This window comes from Lepidochelys kempii, chromosome 1 (assembly GCF_965140285.1).
Source record: "Lepidochelys kempii isolate rLepKem1 chromosome 1, rLepKem1.hap1, whole genome shotgun sequence".
NCBI classification, from domain to species: Eukaryota; Metazoa; Chordata; order Testudines; family Cheloniidae; genus Lepidochelys; species Lepidochelys kempii.
The window spans coordinates 207937691-207957222 of NC_136380.1; the positions used below are offsets into that span (position 1 = coordinate 207937691).

General features: G+C 43.7%; 1 protein-coding gene across 3 annotated transcripts in view; it reads right to left on the minus strand.

The window, feature by feature from the left end:
- USF3 (upstream transcription factor family member 3) overlaps positions 1 to 19532 on the minus strand; it is a 98809-nt gene that overhangs the window by 60706 nt on the left and 18571 nt on the right. The window contains exon 2 of one of the 3 annotated variants that reach the window (XM_073310131.2): positions 8571 to 8597. The exons of the other annotated variants lie outside the window; for them this stretch is intronic. The gene's annotated coding sequence lies outside the window, so the exon portion shown is untranslated. The remainder of the gene's footprint in view (positions 1 to 8570; positions 8598 to 19532) is intronic. 3 annotated transcript variants of the gene reach the window in all.

The following is a 19532-nucleotide window of genomic DNA, read 5'->3' on the forward strand; positions in this document are numbered from 1 at the left end:
TCTTGGCGGCAATCCCACCATTACCCCAAAATGCTCCATGGATGTTTCCCAGGAGCCCCAGGCATCCTTGAGCAACAACCAGGAGGACACTGTTGATGAGGAAGAGGAGGAGAACGTAAGGCAGGCAAGTGGAGGATCCATTCTCCCGGACAGCCAAGAACTGTTTTAACCCTTGAGCCCATCCCTTCACAGGACCAGTTGGTGGCGGAGCGTTATGCAGGGGAAGGCAGTTCTGGTGAATACACATTTCCAGTCAAACTGTACAGGTTACATGCTATTATTTTTTATGTTTAATCTGAACAAAAAAGTAGGTATCCTGGGTATCGGTGGCTACTCCAGCTATGCAGAGGGTGCTCTCCAAAAAAGACAGTTTACATGCATGGGGATGGCCCAGGAATCCTCCATGGAGATCTCTAGGAAGCCTTCATGGAGGTACTCTGCAATCCTTTGCAGAAGGTTTCTGTGAAGGGCTGCCTTATTTCATCCACCACGGTAGGACACTTTCCTGTGCCACTCCAGTATTAACTCTGCTGGCATCATTGCAGCACATAGCATTGCAGCATAAGGACTGGGTCTGTACCCAGATGCTTGAGTATCTGCTTCCCTGTTGCCTCCGTTACCCTCAGGAGAGCATCTCATAAGATCACCTACGGGAAACGGGGGAAGTTTTGAATGCTAGCCTTTAAACCGCAAACAATTCAACAACTAATCCGTCCTGTTTGGTGAAATCCAGGTCACACAACCACGCTTTCCAAAACGTGCTGTGGTTGAAAGGAATCACCATGTATTGCAAGCAGCATTGAAGAAAAACAAAAAAGTGGGGGGGGGGGAAGGGGAGAAAAGAGGGGTAGTGGTTTCCTGTTTGTCTTCCTTCCCCCCCCCAGCCCGAAGCCGCTTTTGTAAAAACAAAACAAAAAACAAAAAAAACCCAACTATTTGGTGGGCTATACACTGATGCCTGTCCTCAAGTACCATCCACGTTGCTAGGGGCAAGGAAGCTTTTCTCAAGATCCCAAGGTTGTCTTCACAAAAACAGCAGCACAAGACCTCTTGCCCATGCCTCGTGGCCTTACTCACCATGGCTGGAGCAGGAAACCGACTCTTGCAATAGCCAGTGGTTGTAATTACACTGTGGCTTGAAGTGAAGTGTACTGAGGGGTGGGTTTTTTTAATAAAAAGAATTAACCTTGCCAGAAATGCTGTTAATGCTACCCTTGTGCTTTGCATTCCTTGCAGCTGAAATCTTGTCTGTCAGCACATCCTCCACACCGGGACAGAGACTTTCCCAGATTAGAAAGCGGAAAAAGACGACTTGGGAAGACATTTTCAATGAGTTAATGCACGCCTCCAAGAGTGACAAGACGGAGCTCAGAGCATGGATGATTACACTGTTAGAGAACATGGACAGGGAGGACAGGAGAGCATGCAGGGAACAAGAGTGTGCCACGCAGGAAGAGGTGCTGTGGGTTATGAAGAAGCAACAGACATGTTGAGACATCTGGTTGAGGTTCAAGAAAGGCACTGGATGCTAGAATCCCTCTGCAGCCTATGCTGAACCTGCTGCCATAATCGCCCAGTTCTACACCCTCCTCCCCCAAACATCCCATGAGGCCGGGGGTGCGTGTGTGTGTGTGTGAATTTGGTATCCCTTGCACTCAACAGCAGGGGAGGGTACAAGGACCAGAAGGCACCCATTCCCATTGTTTCTGCAGTGCATCTGAAAGCAAGCTTTCCTTGTTTCTCCCCCCACAGTGTTATCTTACTTTTCTTTGCTGTGCTTGTGTGCATAATAAAACTTCACGATTGAGGAGAAAAGGCTCTTTATTAATTCAACACACGGTTGTTGGTGGGGGTGGAGTTTACAGGTGAGAAAATGCACTGGAGTAGACAGTTTGGTAAGGTACAACACAGATAAGTGTCACATTACTCTGGCTCATTGCTGCAACTTGTTTTCAAAGCCTCACAGAGATGCAGAGCCCCTCACAGTGTGCTCTTCTTATTGCCCTGGTGTCTGGCTGCTCAAAATTGGCTGCCAGATGATTTGCCTCAACCCCCTCTCCCCACCAGAAACTTTTCTCCCTTTGTTTCACAGATATTATGGAGCACACAGTAGGCAGCAATAACAATGGGGTATTGCTTTCACTGATTTCTAACCTAGTAAGCAAACAACACCAGCGACCTTTTAAACGTGCACATTCCACCATCATTCTGCACTTGCTCAGCTTATGGTTGAGCCAGTCCTTACTGCTGTCCAGGCTGCCTGTGTATGGCTTCTTGAGTCGCAGGAGCAAGGGGTAGGCTGGGACTCTGAGGATCATGATTGGCATTTCAACATCACCAATGGTTATTTTGCAGCCTGGAAAGAAAGTCCCTGCTTGCAGCTCTCTGAACAGACCTGTGTTCCTAAAGATGCATGCATCATGCATCTTTCCCAACCATCCCACGCTGATGTCGGTGAAACGGCATCTGTGATCCACCAGTGGTTGCAACACCATTGAGAAGTACTCCTTTTGGTTTATGTACTCTTTGGCAAGGTGGTCTGGTGCCACTATAGGGATATGTGTTCCGTTTATCACCCCACCGCAGTTAGGGAACCCCATCATGGCAAAACCATCCACTATGTTCTGCACGTTGCCCAGGGTCACTACCCTTCTTAGCAGAAGTCTGTTGATGGCCCTGCAAACTTGGATCATAACAGATCCCATGGTAGATTTACTCAGTCCAAATTGATGCCCCACTGACTGGTAGCGGTCTGGTATTGGAAGCTTCCACATAGCTATTCCAACTCGCTTCTCCACTGTCAGAGCAGCTCTCATTTTAGTATTGCTGCGCTTCAGGGCTGGGGAAAGCTCTTCACACAGTTCCTGGAGAGTGGTCTTGTGCATTTGAAAGTTCTGCAGCCACTGTTCATCATCCTATAGTTGCATAACTATGTGGTCCCACCAGTCAATGCTTGTTTCCTAGGCCCAGAAACAGCACTCAGTCATGTCAAGGTAATGCATGACTGTCGCCAGCAACTGCGAATTGCTCCGCTCTAGGTCTTCCAGCAGGGCTGCTTGTGTGGCATCACATTGTTTCATTCAGCGGCTCCTGTATCAGCTGTGCAAATATTGCAGGATAGGGTGCAAGGTGTTTGTAATGCTCACAACAACAGTGTACAGCTGAGCGGGGTCCATGCTTATCGTCATATGGCGTCCGCATGGGTAACCCAGGCTTATGAAAAAGGCTCGGTTTGTTTGCCACTGATTTCAGGGAGGGAGGCAGGTAAGTGCATCATGGGAGCTAAGGCCATTTCCCATAACCATCCGTGCTAACGTTTTGGTCCCATAAGGCATTGCAAGCCCAACCCAAAATTCCACTCGGTTATGTGCACTGTGGGATGGTTACCCACAGTGCAGTGCTCCATACGTCAATGCAAGCTCTGCTAGTGAGGAAGCACTCCACTGACACAATGAGCATAGTGTGGACGTGCAAGATCGACTTGCTTAAATCGGAGGCTCGATGTCGACGTACTTGAAGTCGACTTAACTTTGTAGTGTAGACATGGCCTAAGTTTTGCACTCACTACTTTAGTGCAATCTATTCCCATGACTATTTCTTGAGAGAACTTAATCTCTCTCAGCACAATTACATTTTGAAAACATTTAAATACTTTCTACTAAGAATTCTGTGGTTGGGTCCATATTAAAGGGATGGTATTTGTCTGGCAGATAAGTTATTCAGGGCATCAACATCTTAAATTCTACTTGGAAGATGGGGCACTGTTGTGCAAGAATGTTAGCGGATGCCATCAACCATTTCTTTCATCTTTAGAGAATTACCTGACTGAAGTTGCTTGGACTACCAACCAGATGCCCGGGATCTATGTATCCCCCCAATTTTCCTCTTCGTGTTTAGATTTTCACCAAAATAAACAGAGTTCTACCTACCAACTGATATGTAGAACATCCCCCGAAATTTTGGAATTGATTGAATGTGGTGTTCAAAAATCTTCTGTTGCATCCAAATAGAAAAACGTTATCAAGTTGAACACAGGGCTTTGCAAGCTTGGCCAATGATTAGAAGTATGTGTAAATTTATATTCCTTACTCTCCAATTTAAAACTTCCTGTATTCATCCACAACCCAATTTTTTTCACATCTGAATTTGTTCTGAGGGTTAGTACAGAATTATCTCTTTAAGGTGAGAGTTTTTAAAGGCTTGCAATAATCAAGCACAGGGTTGTCAATTTTGGTTGGACATATTCCTGTATGTATCATCACATGACAATCTTTAATCTTTAATTCCTGGAGACTCTGAGACAATCCTGGAGGGTTGGCAACCCTAAACAAGCAACATTCCTGATACCCTCCAACCGCTCAATATTTCCAAGTGTTTTTAATCTGTAGCACATAGAAAGAGTAAAAGACACAAGGCAGCCAGTTAACACATATCGCACACCATCTTCCTAAACAATTCATATGAAGTTCATTCCAGATTTTGGCTTTCTCCTGGAATTTTTGAAGAACAGTGAAGTTAATCTTATAAAGTGTGTCTACTGTGTCAGTTATACATAACCTTAAGTGTTTTATTTTTGTAGAGGCCAATGAGAAATTACAGCAAGTTTTGATTTTCACTGTAGTTTCTTGCTTCACATTGGTATGAAGAAAAATACGGTGTTATTGCCTATCTTAACAACCCAAGACATGACTAAAGCTAGAAAGTCCCTGGAGAGGTACAAATACTGAAGGTAAGAGTTATATAAGATATAATAAAATGCCATCTGCACAGATGGTGTTTTTGTTCTATGGTTTTAGTTTTGGGTCCTGTAACATTTATAGTATGTCCAAACAACTGCTTTGTAACTAGAGCAAATAAAAGGAGTGAACTTGGACATTCTCATTTTGCTCCCCTTTTAAAGGGATTCACTTACACCGACCCTCGCTAGAACGTGGGGTTCGGGATCCATGCGTGGTACCGCGGATCCCAATTTAAATATTTAAATTTGGGATCCATCGCTGCGACCACGCTATATGCGAATCCGCGCTATAATGATGTGTGCTCTAGCGATGGTCGGCTGTACTACAATAATAGCTTTCTGAGTTCAGTATAAGGCATTCACTTGTTCTGTAAAGCTGGACATTTTGTGCAAATCAAGCTATCAAAAATGGTCACTCAACCCAGCTCAAGGCCTTCTCTGCATCAACAGATAAAAAGAACAAATTCCTGTTTCTTCAACCGATTGAATATATGGAATTCAACGTACATCACAGGCTGGCTTTATAGCCATCCAGTCCTGGGGTTTTGTAAAGCTTTAAGGTGTTCATTCATAGCCCTTTAAATTTCGGCTCTAGGTATTGGGTCTTCTAATTTAATTGAATAATCTTCTGCTAGAAATGTCAGAGGTGGTTTTTAGGGAGTATGGTGGTGGGAGATAAATGTTAATTTTGCCAACACTGTAAGATTGTGATGTATAAAAATAGGATAGAAATCCTGAAAAGATGATTTAACTGATCTAAAGTCTCTCATTCCCCCCTTCCTGTTTTGACAAATTACCTTCTTAGGAGCTCTCCTTCTCAGACAAAAATCCAGAATGTTATCAGTTGTCTCATCCTATCATAAAAAGGTTATTTTAGCTAGCTTTATTTGCTACTATCTTTTCACTCAATAGTATAATAAATTATCCCTTTAAATTTTATACGTGCTCTGTACTGCTTTTGATTTAGCATATCTTTGTGAAGAGCTTCCTATTTTGCAAAATAATTCTTTCCATTAGTTTTTTCTTTAAATTATTAGCTATATCAAACAATCTTCCTCAGATTACTGCTTAAACTGTTTCACAAGGAGCAGCATCACTTGTATCTTCCACATAATTCATTTTTATATATTTGAGAGCATCCTTTTAAAAATATTGTAACAATTCAGGTTTTGTAATAGAATATCGTATCATTTTAATGGCTAGGAGCCCTACTCATGGACCAGGACCCTCACTGTGCTAGGTACTGTACAAAGAAAAGAAAAAGACTATCATTTAATGTCCAGCGCTTGCCTTATTTTTCCTCCTTTATATCCTGTAAAATACCCCAAACAGGGGCATGCTCTGTTACAATAATACTGCTTATACCAACTTAACACATCTTATATAGATTACCTTAACCATTGCAGACGGTGAACAATTTCAGAGCATGAGCACTGATTACTCAAACAAAAGGTCAAGTTTTCTCTTCAAGATGTAGCTCTCTCAACACATTCACTAACTACATTATAGTGAAAAGAAAAGGAGTACTTGTGGCACCTTAGAGACTAACCAATTTATTTGAGCATAAGCTTTCGTGAGCTACAGCTCACTTCATCGGATGCATACTGTGGAAAGTGTAGAAGATCTTTTTATATACACACAAAGCATGAAAAAAATACCTCCTCTCACCCCACTCTCCTGCTGCTAATAGCTTATCTAAAGTGATCACTCTCCTTACAATGTGAATTATAATCAAGGTGGGCCATTTCCAGCACAAATCCAGGGTTTAACAAGAACGTCGGGGGGGGGGGGAAGGTGTAGGAAAAAACAAGGGGAAATAGGTTACCTTGCATAATGACTTAGCCACTCCCAGTCTCTATTCAAGCCTGAGTTAATTGTATCAAATTTGCAAATGAATTCCAATTCAACAGTTTCTCGCTGGAGTCTGGATTTGACGTCTTTTTGTTGCAATATCACAACTTTCATGTCTGTAATCGCGTGACCAGAGAGACTGAAGTGTTCTCCGACTGGTTTATGAATGTTATAATTCTTGACATCTGATTTGTGTCCATTTATTCTTTTACGTAGAGACTGTCCAGTTTGACCAAGGTACATGGCAGAGGGGCATTGCTGGCACATGATGGCATATATCACATTGGTGGATATGCAGGTGAACGAGCCTCTGATAGTGTGGCTGATGTTATTAGGCCCTGTGATGGTGTCCCCTGAATAGATATGTGGGCACAGTTGGCAACGGACTTTGTTGCAAGGATAGGTTCCTGGGTTAGTGGTTCTGTTGTGTGGTATGTGGTTGCTGGTGAGTATTTGCTTCAGGTTGCGGGGCTGTCTGTAGGCAAGGACTGGCCTGTCTCCCAAGATTTGTGAGAGTGTTGGGTCATCCTTCAGGATAGGTTGTAGATCCTTAATAATGCGTTGGAGGGGTTTTAGTTGGGGGCTGAATGTGACGGCTAGTGACGTTCTGTAACCTATCCTGAAGGATGACCCAACACTCTCACAAACCTTGGGAGACAGGCCAGTCCTTGCCTACAGACAGCCCCACAACCTGAAGCAAATACTCACCAGCAACCACATACCACACAACAGAACCACTAACCCAGGAACCTATCCTTGCAACGAAGTCCGTTGCCAACTGTGCCCACATATCTATTCAGGGGACACCATCACAGGGCCTAATAACATCAGCCACACTATCAGAGGCTCGTTCACCTGCACATCCACCAATGTGATATATGCCATCATGTGCCAGCAATGCCCCTCTGCCACGTACCTTGGTCAAACTGGACAGTCTCTACGTAAAAGAATAAATGGACACAAATCAGATGTCAAGAATTATAACATTCATAAACCAGTCGGAGAACACTTCAGTCTCTCTGGTCACGCGATTACAGACATGAAAGTTGTGATATTACAACAAAAAAACTTCAAATCCAGACTCCAGCGAGAAACTGTTGAATTGGAATTCATTTGCAAATTTGATACAATTAACTCAGGCTTGAATAGAGACTGGGAGTGGCTAAGTCATTATGCAAGGTAACCTATTTCCCCTTGTTTTTTCCTACACCTCCCCCCCCCCCCCCCCGACGTTCTTGTTAAACCCTGGATTTGTGCTGGAAATGGCCCACCTTGATTATCATTCACATTGTAAGGAGAGCGATCACTTTAGATAAGCTATTAGCAGCAGGAGAGTGGGGTGAGAGGAGGTATTTTTTCATGCTTTGTGTGTATATAAAAAGATCTTCTACTCTTTCCACAGCATGCATCTGATGAAGTGAGCTGTAGCTCATGAAAGCTTATGCTCAAATAAACTGGTTAGTCTCTAAGGTGCCACAAGTACTCCTTTTCTTTTTGCGAATACAGACTAACACGGCTGTTACTCTGAAACCTACATTATAGTGATTGCTTTTGAGTCATTTATTAACATGTTCCCCTCACTCAATGTCCTTTTTTTTTAAATTTAAAATCAGACCGTCTATCTTTAGGTGTGGGATCTAACTAAAATCCGCTATCAAATGAAATACTTTTGAAATGCATGGTGAGATTCAGCTATATGTTAACTATGTTGCATTTTTTTTAATTGGGTGTACACAGATTTATAAAGAGAAATATCTAGTCCAGTGGTCCCCAACCTTTTTGTGGCCAATCGCACATTCATGTTTTCAGAAGAGTGTGGCGGGTGCCAACAATTTTTCAAGGCTTTTTTTTATTTGTACATTAAATACAAAAAAATCATATTTAATATTACATAATATATGAATCCATAAGATAAAAAAAGGTAATTTTACATGTAAAAAGGTATTAATTAAATTATTTGGCAATTACTGTTTCACCTTACCATGTGAATTTGCTCCTTTTTAGCTACCTGTAAGAAAAATTAAGGAGATTTTACTAAATAAATATCATAAACAGTTTTCATCTTATTTTAAAAAAGTAAAACTATTTTTTGATTGGACAGTTTTTTTGAAAAATTTAGACTAGCTGTAGCAGAAAGTGAGGCTAGTAATATTTCAGCCCTATATATAAAACGTTGTTGAACTGCTGGTCCAAATATATTTATTATTCTTACTTTAACATAGATAGCCAGTTATGGTTAATACAAAAATATTCTTTGTATTGTTACTTGTATCTGGATTTCAATAAACAAACAAATATGAAAAAAAGTTAAACACAAGTTAATCATACACGCTCCTCAGCACTTAATGGAAAATAGATATCATTAATTCACGTGTTTTTTCTAATAAAGTCAGCGTGATTTTTGACACTGCATTTCTTCAGCCAATTTTTCATAGTTGGGAGAGTAGAATGTTATTCCCGTTTGTAAGCAATCGTCAAGATGGGCATCTGTAAGCCGAGATCTGTATTTTGATTTTATGATGTTCATTGTTGAAAACAGAACTTTGCATAGATAAGTGGAACCAAAATAAGATTTTATTTTGTATGCTACATTTAAAGCAGGAAACTTTTTTCGGTCAACCAGATTCCAAAAGTTTTCATCCGTTGCGCAGGATTTTAGAACAATATAATTTTGAAGGTCCAAAACCTCCAGTTCCACGTCTTCTGTTCTTACTTGAATGAGACTCGCAATTGATGTAGTCATTTCTGTTACTTCTATTTGGCAAGTAAAAGGATTCACAAGAAAGGCAACTACAGGCTCAACGATGGTGAACTGTTAAAATCTCTTTTCAAATTGTTCCAGAAGTGTTTGAATGTGGATAACAAATGGTGACGGGTTAAAATCACTGTCACATACCATTTTCTTCATACTAGAAATGTACGAGAGACTTCGTCTTCATATGTGACGCCCACAAGATCAGTTTTGCTTTGAATGATTTTACAGAACCTATTATTTGAGCCACATGTTTGTCTTTTCCCTGGAACTCAAGATTTAAAATGTTCAATTTGTCAGTGATGTCGGCAAGAAAAGCCAAGTCCATTAACCAGCTGGAGTCTTCTAGTTGCTTGAAGTTCTGATTTGTGGACTTCGGAAATTCTTTGATCTCTTCAGTTAGACTTAAAAACATGCAAGAACTTTATCTTTACTGAGCCATCGGACTTCTGTGTGCAAGATCAGATTGTTTATCATAAACATCTTCCAACAGGGCCTTAAAAAGTTGGTGCTGCAAAGGTTTCGCTCGAATAGAGTTAATTATTTTAATAACGACATTCATGACGTGTTGAAAAGAAAGAACTTTGATACACAAAGCTTCTTGGTGGATAATGCAATGATAAGACAAAGTTTGGAAAGGATTCATTCTTCTTGCAGAGTGCAATGAATCCATTGGCGCTGCCCATCATTGCTGGTGCCCCATCAGTGGTGACTGCAGACAGCTTGTGTAGTGGCATACTAATTAATGTTGCATATGATTTGAATAAATTATAGATGTCCTCACCCTTTGTTCGCCCCTTCATAGGCAATACTTTTAGTGACTCTTCTTTAACAGTGAAGTCACTAAATACCATCCTCACCATAACCGCCAACTACGCTGTATCCGATATATCTGTCGACTCATCGAACTGCAGTGAAAACCAGTCACATATTTCCAAGTCATCATTGAGCTGAGTTTGCATGTCGCTTGAAAGTGCATGTATCCTCCTCATAATTGTGTTGTCTGATAACAAGCATAAGATTTTGTCGGCAATACAAGACTTGCAGTTAGGAAATCCTTGCCAGCCAATCAGCACCAGTCAAAAATGCTTCCTTCAACAATTCACCATCTTGAAAAGGTTTTTTCTTCTTTGCGAGCAGATGAGCAATTTTAAAAGAAGCAATAGTAGCACTTTTAGACTTTACCACTTGTCTAGTGAAAACAGATTGCTGGGCAGATAGAAGAAAATTAATCAACTCAAATCAAACCTCTTTCAACTCAGATTTAAGTGGATGGCTGTCAAAAGAGCCGTGATTAGTTTGGAAATGGTGTTCGACATTATGTTTTTTTGGCACTGCAACAGTATCGCCGCACAATAAGCAAACACATTTCCCTTTATTTTCAATAAAACAATAGGATTCTTCCCACTCTGTGTTGAAATAATATGTACGTTGTCTTTTATTTGAACCACTCATTTTTGGGCAAAATGTTAAAAAAAAAAAAAATTGCAAAGCACGAGAAAACAGCAGTATCAGTGCAGCGGACATACAGCGCCCGCTCCAGACACCAGTGGAGCAAGCACGTGCTTGGGGCGTCACTTGCTAAGGGGTGACATTCTCTCCATTCTTGGGGCGGAAGAGTCTGAGCGGTTTTTTCCCCCCCTGCTTCAGCGGTTTTATTTTTTTTTGAGCTTTGGCAGTTCGGGTGGCGACAGTCCGAGCTACTTTTTGTGTGTGTGGGGGAGGGATGGAGGGGGGGGAAGGGGCAGTTCTGGGCAGTGCGGAGAGAAGCCGGAGAGAAGCTGCAGTCCCACACCCGACGGGGACAGAGAACACCAGCACCCGCAGCCTGCAGCCCTGGAGTTCTCGGTCCCCGGTAGGCATGGGGTTGCGGCTTCTCTCCCCTGCTGGGAACTACTTTTCACACAGTGTCACTAGACAGGTGAACATAAATGCCATGGCACCCGCGGGCACAGTGTTGGGGACCACTGGTCTAGATCATCATCCACAGTTGCCTAAGGCAACTATGTTTCTATACTCAGTATCAGATAAGACCTGCATTACTTGAACCGGTAAGGAAAGAAGCCCCTTTCGGTATTTTCCCCTCTTATAAAAGAGAATACACAGATTTCCCGTCTAACCTTTTTTCAGCCCAGTTAATGGTCCTCTAGGGAGATAAGTTTCTTGTATACTTGCAGTATCTGGATGAATTTTTTTTTTTTTTTTAAAGATAGCTGGGTATCTTTTTTCTCCCTACACCTTTCCTGGATTATTAGCTAGATTAACAATCAGTTAGACCAGTGTTTCCCAAACTTGGGACGCCACTTGTTCAGGGAAAGCCCTTGGCAGGCTGGGCCGGTTTTTTTACCTGCCGCACCGCAGGTTCGGCAGATCGCGGCTCCCACTGGCCATGGTTCGCCGCTCCAGGCCAATGGGGGCTGCGGGAAGCAGCACGGGCCGAGGGACGTACCAGCCACTGCTTCCCATAGCCCCCACTGGCCTGGAGCAACAAACCGAGGCCTGTGGGAGCCGCGATTGGCCGAACCTGCATACGCAGATGGTAAACAAACCGGCCCAGCCCGCCAGAGGCTTTCCCTGAACAAGCGGCGTCCCAAGTTTGGGAAACACTGAATTAGACTATTGCATAAATTCTGTTTGTCTGCATTATGTGGTAGAATCTGGAAGAGGTAAAGTTTTCCTTACTTCCCAAAACCTTTAAGAGGGGAAAAAAATCTCCATTAACAAGATTTAACAACATTTTACATGGGCATGCCTACACTTAAACCTCTTCAGGGGCACAGCTGCAGTGTAGAAACTACCTACACCAATGGGAGGGGTTCTCCTGTGCAGGAAGATAACCCACCTGCCTGACAGGCGGTAGCTAGATCAACAAAAGAACTCTACCATCAACCTGGCACTGTCTACACCAGAGGCTAGGTTGGCATAGGGATTTTTCACACCTCTGAGATGCAGCTATGCTGATATAAGTAGAGCAGGCCTTAGATATTGATACAATTAGATATTGAACAATCACTTTTCCCCTTATAACAGTTTCCTTATTTAAATAAAGAATGTTTAAAATATTTTATACAGCATTTAGCTACTACAACTGTGTACATTTAAAAATATTGTAACAAATAAAAAAGTAAGAAAATAAAGGAGACACTGGTGCTTTTAAGAGCTCATTTGTGCTCTTCTCATCTAGCTTCTGTTAATGGAGATGACACATTAGTTGCTTAAATCCATCTTGATTTTCCACAAGCTGTAGAAAATGTCATCAATTCCTCCAAATTATTAAACAGTTTAAACTGATTCCAACAAAAGGCAGGATACCATATCTTTTTGTCTGAGGGAAAAGTTTCTCCTTTTGTAATTAAAAAGTTTTCTTCCCTGGCTAACTAAGATTATTTTGGAAGGATGAAGAATTTTATTATTGCTCTTGGTGGTTTGATCAAGTTTTTTCAAGAAGGTGTGGTAGTGGGTTCATTCATCTTAAAAAAAAAAAGTGTCATATTTGCTTAAATTACTTATGAAAAAGCAACTTCACTCCTTCCTCTTCTTCAGGAAGACCCACTGTTCTTACAAGAGCTCTTGTTCTAATCTCTAAGCTACCTACATTTTCCTAGACCCTAGCAATTGCAGTTGAGTTTTATAGATTTAAGCTTGGGGTGAAGTTTTTCCCCACTCAGTGTTCAACCTCTGAAAATCTTGTGGAAACCACCCACACTAGCTATAATATCTACATTTTAATGAAGAGAAGTCATTTTGCTCAGTAGGAAATATATTGCCTTTCTGAATTTTTTTTAGAATTTTGTGTTTTGCAGAATTTGTTTTTCCACACCTGGACCTCTCTGCTTGGAAAGGCAAGGAGGGGTCAATTCCCCATCACAGAGGTCTAGTCAATCTTGATTAAAAAAAAAAAAAAAATCAGGAATTTATCTTTATTTTTCCTTACTTCCCTGAGTTCTTAAAATTTGCCATATTTATATTTGATGACCCAGTGAACCCTACTAATGCATTCTTAGTCCCATTCAGCAAAGCGATCAGCCCTCTGCTACTTTGGGTGACAGTTTGCGTCAAAGCCTCCAGGATCACCAACTGAATGACAGGGATAGATGAAAACTATGGAGAGGATAAAAATTTGTGGAAGATTGCTCCTCCACCTCTCACTTTTGTAACAGATGATTCAGCATCTCTCACTGAAGGCTAATAGAAAAAATATATAGCTGGGAGAACCTCCCCCCCCCCCAAAGAACTGATGAAAAATCTTCCCATTTATGTAGGTTTAAAAATAATTTTGCAATACATTGTCAGTCAATCAAGCTGAGAATAACTATACTAAATGACTATTTTTGAAGTGACAGATTCCAAACCCACAAGGGACCATTGTGATCAGCTAATTGGACCGCCTGTATAACACAGGCCAGAGGACTTCCCCAAAGTAATTCCTAGAGTAGATCTTTTAGAAAAGCATCCAATCTTGTTTTAAAAATGGTCAGTGATGGAGAATCCACCACTATCATTGGTAAATTGTTCCAAAAATCTGAAGATACATAATGTACACCTACCAAAAGTTGTTTGAGCAATGCAACACCAACGTTAAGCAAGGTGGGAAATCCAGACTTCAATCTAGACATGGCATAAAATTTTCAAAAGCATTTAAGTGACTTAGGAGCCCGAGTTAGTTTTTGTCAAACTCTGCATATATGTTAGGCCTTGTTCACACTGAAATATTTTAAACAATTTAATGGAAAGTGAGATGGTTTTCAGTACTTATATGATTTTCATCAGCAGACAACAAAGCAGAAGTCTGTAGAGAGCAAGGTCACAAGATCTGCAATTTGCACCTGTGCATAGCTAAGGGAACTGGTAAATCGCTAGGTCAGTAGTGGTCTTCTCTAGGATGGCTTTTCACTGTTGCACGTGAAATGAGTTTGATGGTTCCAGTTGAGTCTGGAGTGGACAGATGCTCCCATCACTAATGGTGACACGCAAATGACTTTTAAAAATTGAGTTTGTGGGATTTTATTTATTTTTTTGGTTGTTTATGATGGATAATGTGATAGATTAACTTTCTTTGTCTCTTATTGGATCATCATTTACACCAACTCTCTAGTCACAGAATTTTCCAGATTACATACGGAGTGTATTTTTGAGAAAGACCCTTTTCAGTCCTCTTTATACACACTAAGCCCTGGTCTACACTAGGACTTTAGGTCGAATTTAGCAGCGTTAAATCGATGTAAACCTGCACCAGTCCACACGATGAAGCCCTTTATTTCGACTTAAAGGGCTCTTAAAATCGATTTCCTTACTCCACCCCTGACAAGTGGATTAGCGCTTAAATCGACGTTGCCGGCTCGAATTTGGGGTACTGTGGACACAATTCGATGGTATTGGCCTCCGGGAGCTATCCCAGAGTGCTCCATTATGACCGCTCTGGACAGCACTCTCAACTCAGATGCACTGGCCAGGTAGACAGGAAAAGAACTGCGAACTTTTGAATCTCATTTCCTGTTTGGCCAGCGTGGCAAGCTGCAGGTGACCATGCAGAGCTCATCAGCACAGGTGACCATGATGGAGTCCCAGAATCGCAAAAGAGCTCCAGCATGGACCGAACGGGAGGTACGGGATCTGATCGCTGTTTGGGGAGAGGAATCCGTGCTATCAGAACTCCGTTTCAGTTTTCGAAATGCCAAAACCTTTGTGAAAATCTCCCAGGGCATGAAGGACAGAGGCCGTAACAGGGACCCGAAGCAGTGCCGCGTGAAACTGAAGGAGCTGAGGCAAGCCTACCAGAAAACCAGAAAGGCCAACAGCCGCTCTGGGTCAGAGCCCCAAACATGCCGCTTCTATGATGAGCTGCATGCCATTTTAGGGGGTTCAGCCACCACTACCCCAGCCGTGTTGTTTGACTCCTTCAATGGAGATGGAGGCAATACGGAAGCAGGTTTTGGGGACGAAGAAGATGATGATGATGAGGTTGTAGATAGCTCACAGCAAGCAAGCGGAGAAACCGGTTTTCCCGACAGCCAGGAACTGTTTCTCACCCTAGACCTGGAGCCAGTACCCCCCGAACCCACCCAAGGCTGCCTCCTGGACCCAGCAGGCAGAGAAGGGACCTCTGGTGAGTGTACCTTTTAAAATAGTATACATGGTTTAAAAGCACGCATGTGAAAGGATTACTTTGCCCTGGCATTTGCGGTTCTCCTAGATGTAGTCCTAAAGCCTTTGCAAAAGGTTTCTGGGGAGGGCAGCCTTATTGCGTCCTTCATGGTAGGACACTTTACCACTCCAGGCCAGTAACACGTACTCGGGAATCATTGTAGAACAAAGCATTGCAGTGTATGTTTGCTGGCATTCAAACAACATCCGTTCTTTATCTCTCCGTGTTATCCTCAGGAGAGTGAGATATAATTCATGGTCACCTGGTTGAAATAGAGTGCTTTTCTTCAGGGAACACTCAGAGGAGCCCATTCCTGCTGGGCTGTTTGCCTGTGGCTAAACAGAAATGTTCCCCGCTGTTAGCCACAGGGAGGGGGGAAGGTTGAGGGGGTAGTCACGCGGTGGGAGATGGCAAAATGCAACCTTTTAATGAAAGCACATGTGCTATGTATGCAATGTTAACAGCAAGGTTTACCCTGAAAGAGTGGAGCCACTGTTTTATAAAATGTGTCTTTTTAAATACCGCTGTCCCTTTTTTTTTTCTCCACCAGCTGCATGTGTTTCAATGATCACAGGATCTTCTCCTTCCCAGAGGCTAGTGAAGCTTAGAAAGAAAAAAAAATGCACTCGCGATGAAATGTTCTCCGAGCTCATGCTGTCCTCCCACACTGACAGAGCACAGACGAATGCGTGGAGGCAAATAATGTCAGAGTGCAGGAAAGCACAAAATGACCGGGAGGAGAGGTGGCGGGCTGAAGAGAGGGCTGAAGCTCAAATGTGGCGGCAGCGTGATGAAAGGAGGCAGGATTCAATGCTGAGGCTGCTGCAGGACCAAACCAGTATGCTCCAGTGTATGGTTGAGCTGCAGTAAAGGCAGCTGGAGCACAGACTGCCACTGCAGCCCCTCTGTAACCAACCGCTCTCCTCCCCAAGTTCCATAGCCTCCACACCCAGACACCCAAGAACGCGGTGGGGGGGCCTCCGGCCAACCAGCCACTCCACCACAGAGGATTGCCCAAAAAAAAAGAAGGCTGTCATTCAATAAATTTTAAAGTTGTAAACTTTTAAAGTGCTGTGCTTAAAGTGCTGTGTGGCATTTTCCTTCCCTCCTCCACCACCCCTCCTGGGCTACCTTGGTAGTCATCCCCCTATTTGTGTGATGAATGAATAAAGAATGCATGAATGTGAAGCAACAATGACTTTATTGCCTCTGCAAGCGGTGATTGAAGGGAGGAGGGGCGGGTGGTTAGCTTACAGAGAAGTAGAGTGAACCAAGGGGTGGGGGGTTTCATCAAGGAGAAACAAACAGAACTTTCACACCGTAGCCTGGCCAGTCATGAAACTGGTTTTCAAAGCTTCTCTGATGCATACCGCGCCCTCCTGTGCTCTTCTAACCGCCCTGGTGTCTGGCTGCGCGTAACCAGCAGCCAGGCGATTTGCCTCAACCTCCCACCCCGCCATAAACGTCTCCCCCTTACTCTCACAGATATTGTGGAGCACACAGCAAGCAGTAATAACAGTGGGAATATTGGTTTCGCTGAGGTCTAAGCGAGTCAGTAAACTGCACCAGCGCGCCTTTAAACGTCCAAATGCACATTCTACCACCATTCTGTACTTGCTCAGCCTGTAGTTGAACAGCTCCTGACTACTGTCCAGGCTGCCTGTGTACGGCTTCATGAGCCATGGCATTAAGGGGTAGGCTGGGTCCCCAAGGATACATATAGGCATTTCAACATCCCCAACAGTTATTTTCTGGTCTGGGAATAAAGTCCCTTCCTGCAGCTTTTGAAACAGACCAGAGTTCCTGAAGATGCGAGCATCATGCACCTTTCCCGGCCATCCCACGTTGATGTTGGTGAAACATCCCTTGTGATCCACCAGAGCTTGCAGCACTATTGAAAAGTACCCCTTGCGGTTTATGTACTCAGTGGATTGGTGCTCCGGTGCCAAGATAGGGATATGGGTTCCGTCTATAGCCCCACCACAGTTAGGGAATCCCATTGCAGCAAAGCCATCCACTATGACCTGCACATTTCCCAGGGTCACTACCCTTGATATCAGCAGATCTTTGATTGCGTGGGCTACTTGCATCACAGCAGCCCCAACAGTAGATTTGCCCACTCCAAATTGATTCCCAACTGACCGGTAGCTGTCTGGCGTTGCAAGCTTCCACAGGGCTATCACCACTCACTTCTCAACTGGGCTGCTCTCATCTTGGTATTCATGCACCTCAGGGCAGGGGAAAGCAAGTCACAAAGTTCCATGAAAGTGCCCTTACGCATGCGAAAGTTTCGCAGCCACTGGGAATCGTCCCAGACCTGCAACACTATGCGGTCCCACCAGTCTGTGCTTGTTTCCCGAGCCCAGAATCGGCGTTCCACAGCATGAACCTGCCCCATTAGCACCATGATGCATGCATTGGCAGGGCCCATGCTTTCAGAGAAATCTGTGTCCATGTCCTGATCACCCACGTGACCGCGTTGACGTCGCCTCCTCACCCGGTATCGCTTTGCCAGGTTCTGGTGCTGCATATACTGCTGGATAATGTGTGTGGTGTTTAATGTGCTCCTAATTGCCAAAGTGAGCTGAGCGGCCTCCATGCTTGCCTTGGTATGGCGTCCGCACAGAAAAAAGGCACGGAACGATTGTCTGCCGTTGCTCTGACGGAGGGAGGGGTGACTGACGACACGGCTTACAGGGTTGGCTTCAGGGAGCTAAAAATCAACAAAGGGGGTGGCTTTACATCAAGGAGTATTTCAGGCAGGACTTCACGGAGGGTTCCAATAAGAAATGGTGCACCTAAGTTATCGTTCTTATTGGAACAAGGAGGTTAGCCTGGCCTCTGATTGATACATGGCTAGATTTACCTCGCTGCACCTTCTCTGTGAGTGACTGCAGTGTGACCTAGAGGAATGAGTCCCCTAGACAGGGGAGGAGGCAAATGAGTACAAAACAAATCTGGTCTATTTCTTGTTTTGACCCACTCCATCTACCTTTTACATCTTTGGCTGGCAGCAGACGGTGCAGAAGGACTGCATGCCATCCACATCTCATGGCTGCTCGGCAGAAGATGGTACAGTACGACTGCTAGCCATCCTCATCTCTTGCCTGCCTGGCAGAAGATGGTACAGTACGACTGCTAGCAGTCCGTATTGCTTGCCCGCTCACCATAAGACGGTTCAATAGGACTGACTGCAGGACTAAAGAGAATGACCTGGTCAAGTCACTCCAAATTTAGTCCCTGCGCCCATGTCTGCCCAGGCGCTCCCAGCCGATGTGGCCAGGAGCACCTCGGACACAATGAGGACGACTACCAGTCGTATTGCACCGTCTGCTACCACAAGGCAAGGGGTTGCTGCTACTGTGTAGCAATGCCGTACCGCGTCTGCCAGCACCCAGGAGACATAGGGTGACGGTTACCTGAGCGGGCTCCATGCTTGCCGTGGTATGGCGTCTGCACAGGTAACTCAGGAAAAAAGGCGCGAAACGATTGTCTGCCCTTGCTTTCACGGAGGGAGGGAGGGAACGGGGGCCTGACGATATGTACCCAGAACCACCCGCGACAACGTTTTAGCCCCATCAGGCATTGGGATCTCAACCCAGAATTACAATGGGCAGCAGAGACTGCGGGAACTGTGGGATAGCTACCCACAGTGCAACGCTCCGGAAGTCGACTCTAGCCTCGGTACTGTGGAAGCGCTCCGCTGAGTTAATGCACTTAATGCACTTAGAGCATTTTCTGTGGGGACACACACACTCGAATATATAAAACCGATTTCTAAAAAAACAACTTCTATAAATTCGACGTTATTCCGTAGTGTAGACATACCCTAAGGAAACAAAAAAGTGCAGGGACAGGATAGCTTTTTTAAAATAATGAAAATCAGCATCCTTGGTAACAGCAGCAAGCAATGGACAAGGTTCCTCAGTATTCACAGTCAATGTTTATCTGAATCTCTAGAGATGATTATTCCATGAAATGGTTTACGTGAGGATTTCCAAACTTTTTAAAGCTTATGCTTCCCTTCAGAAAACGAAGCCAATTAA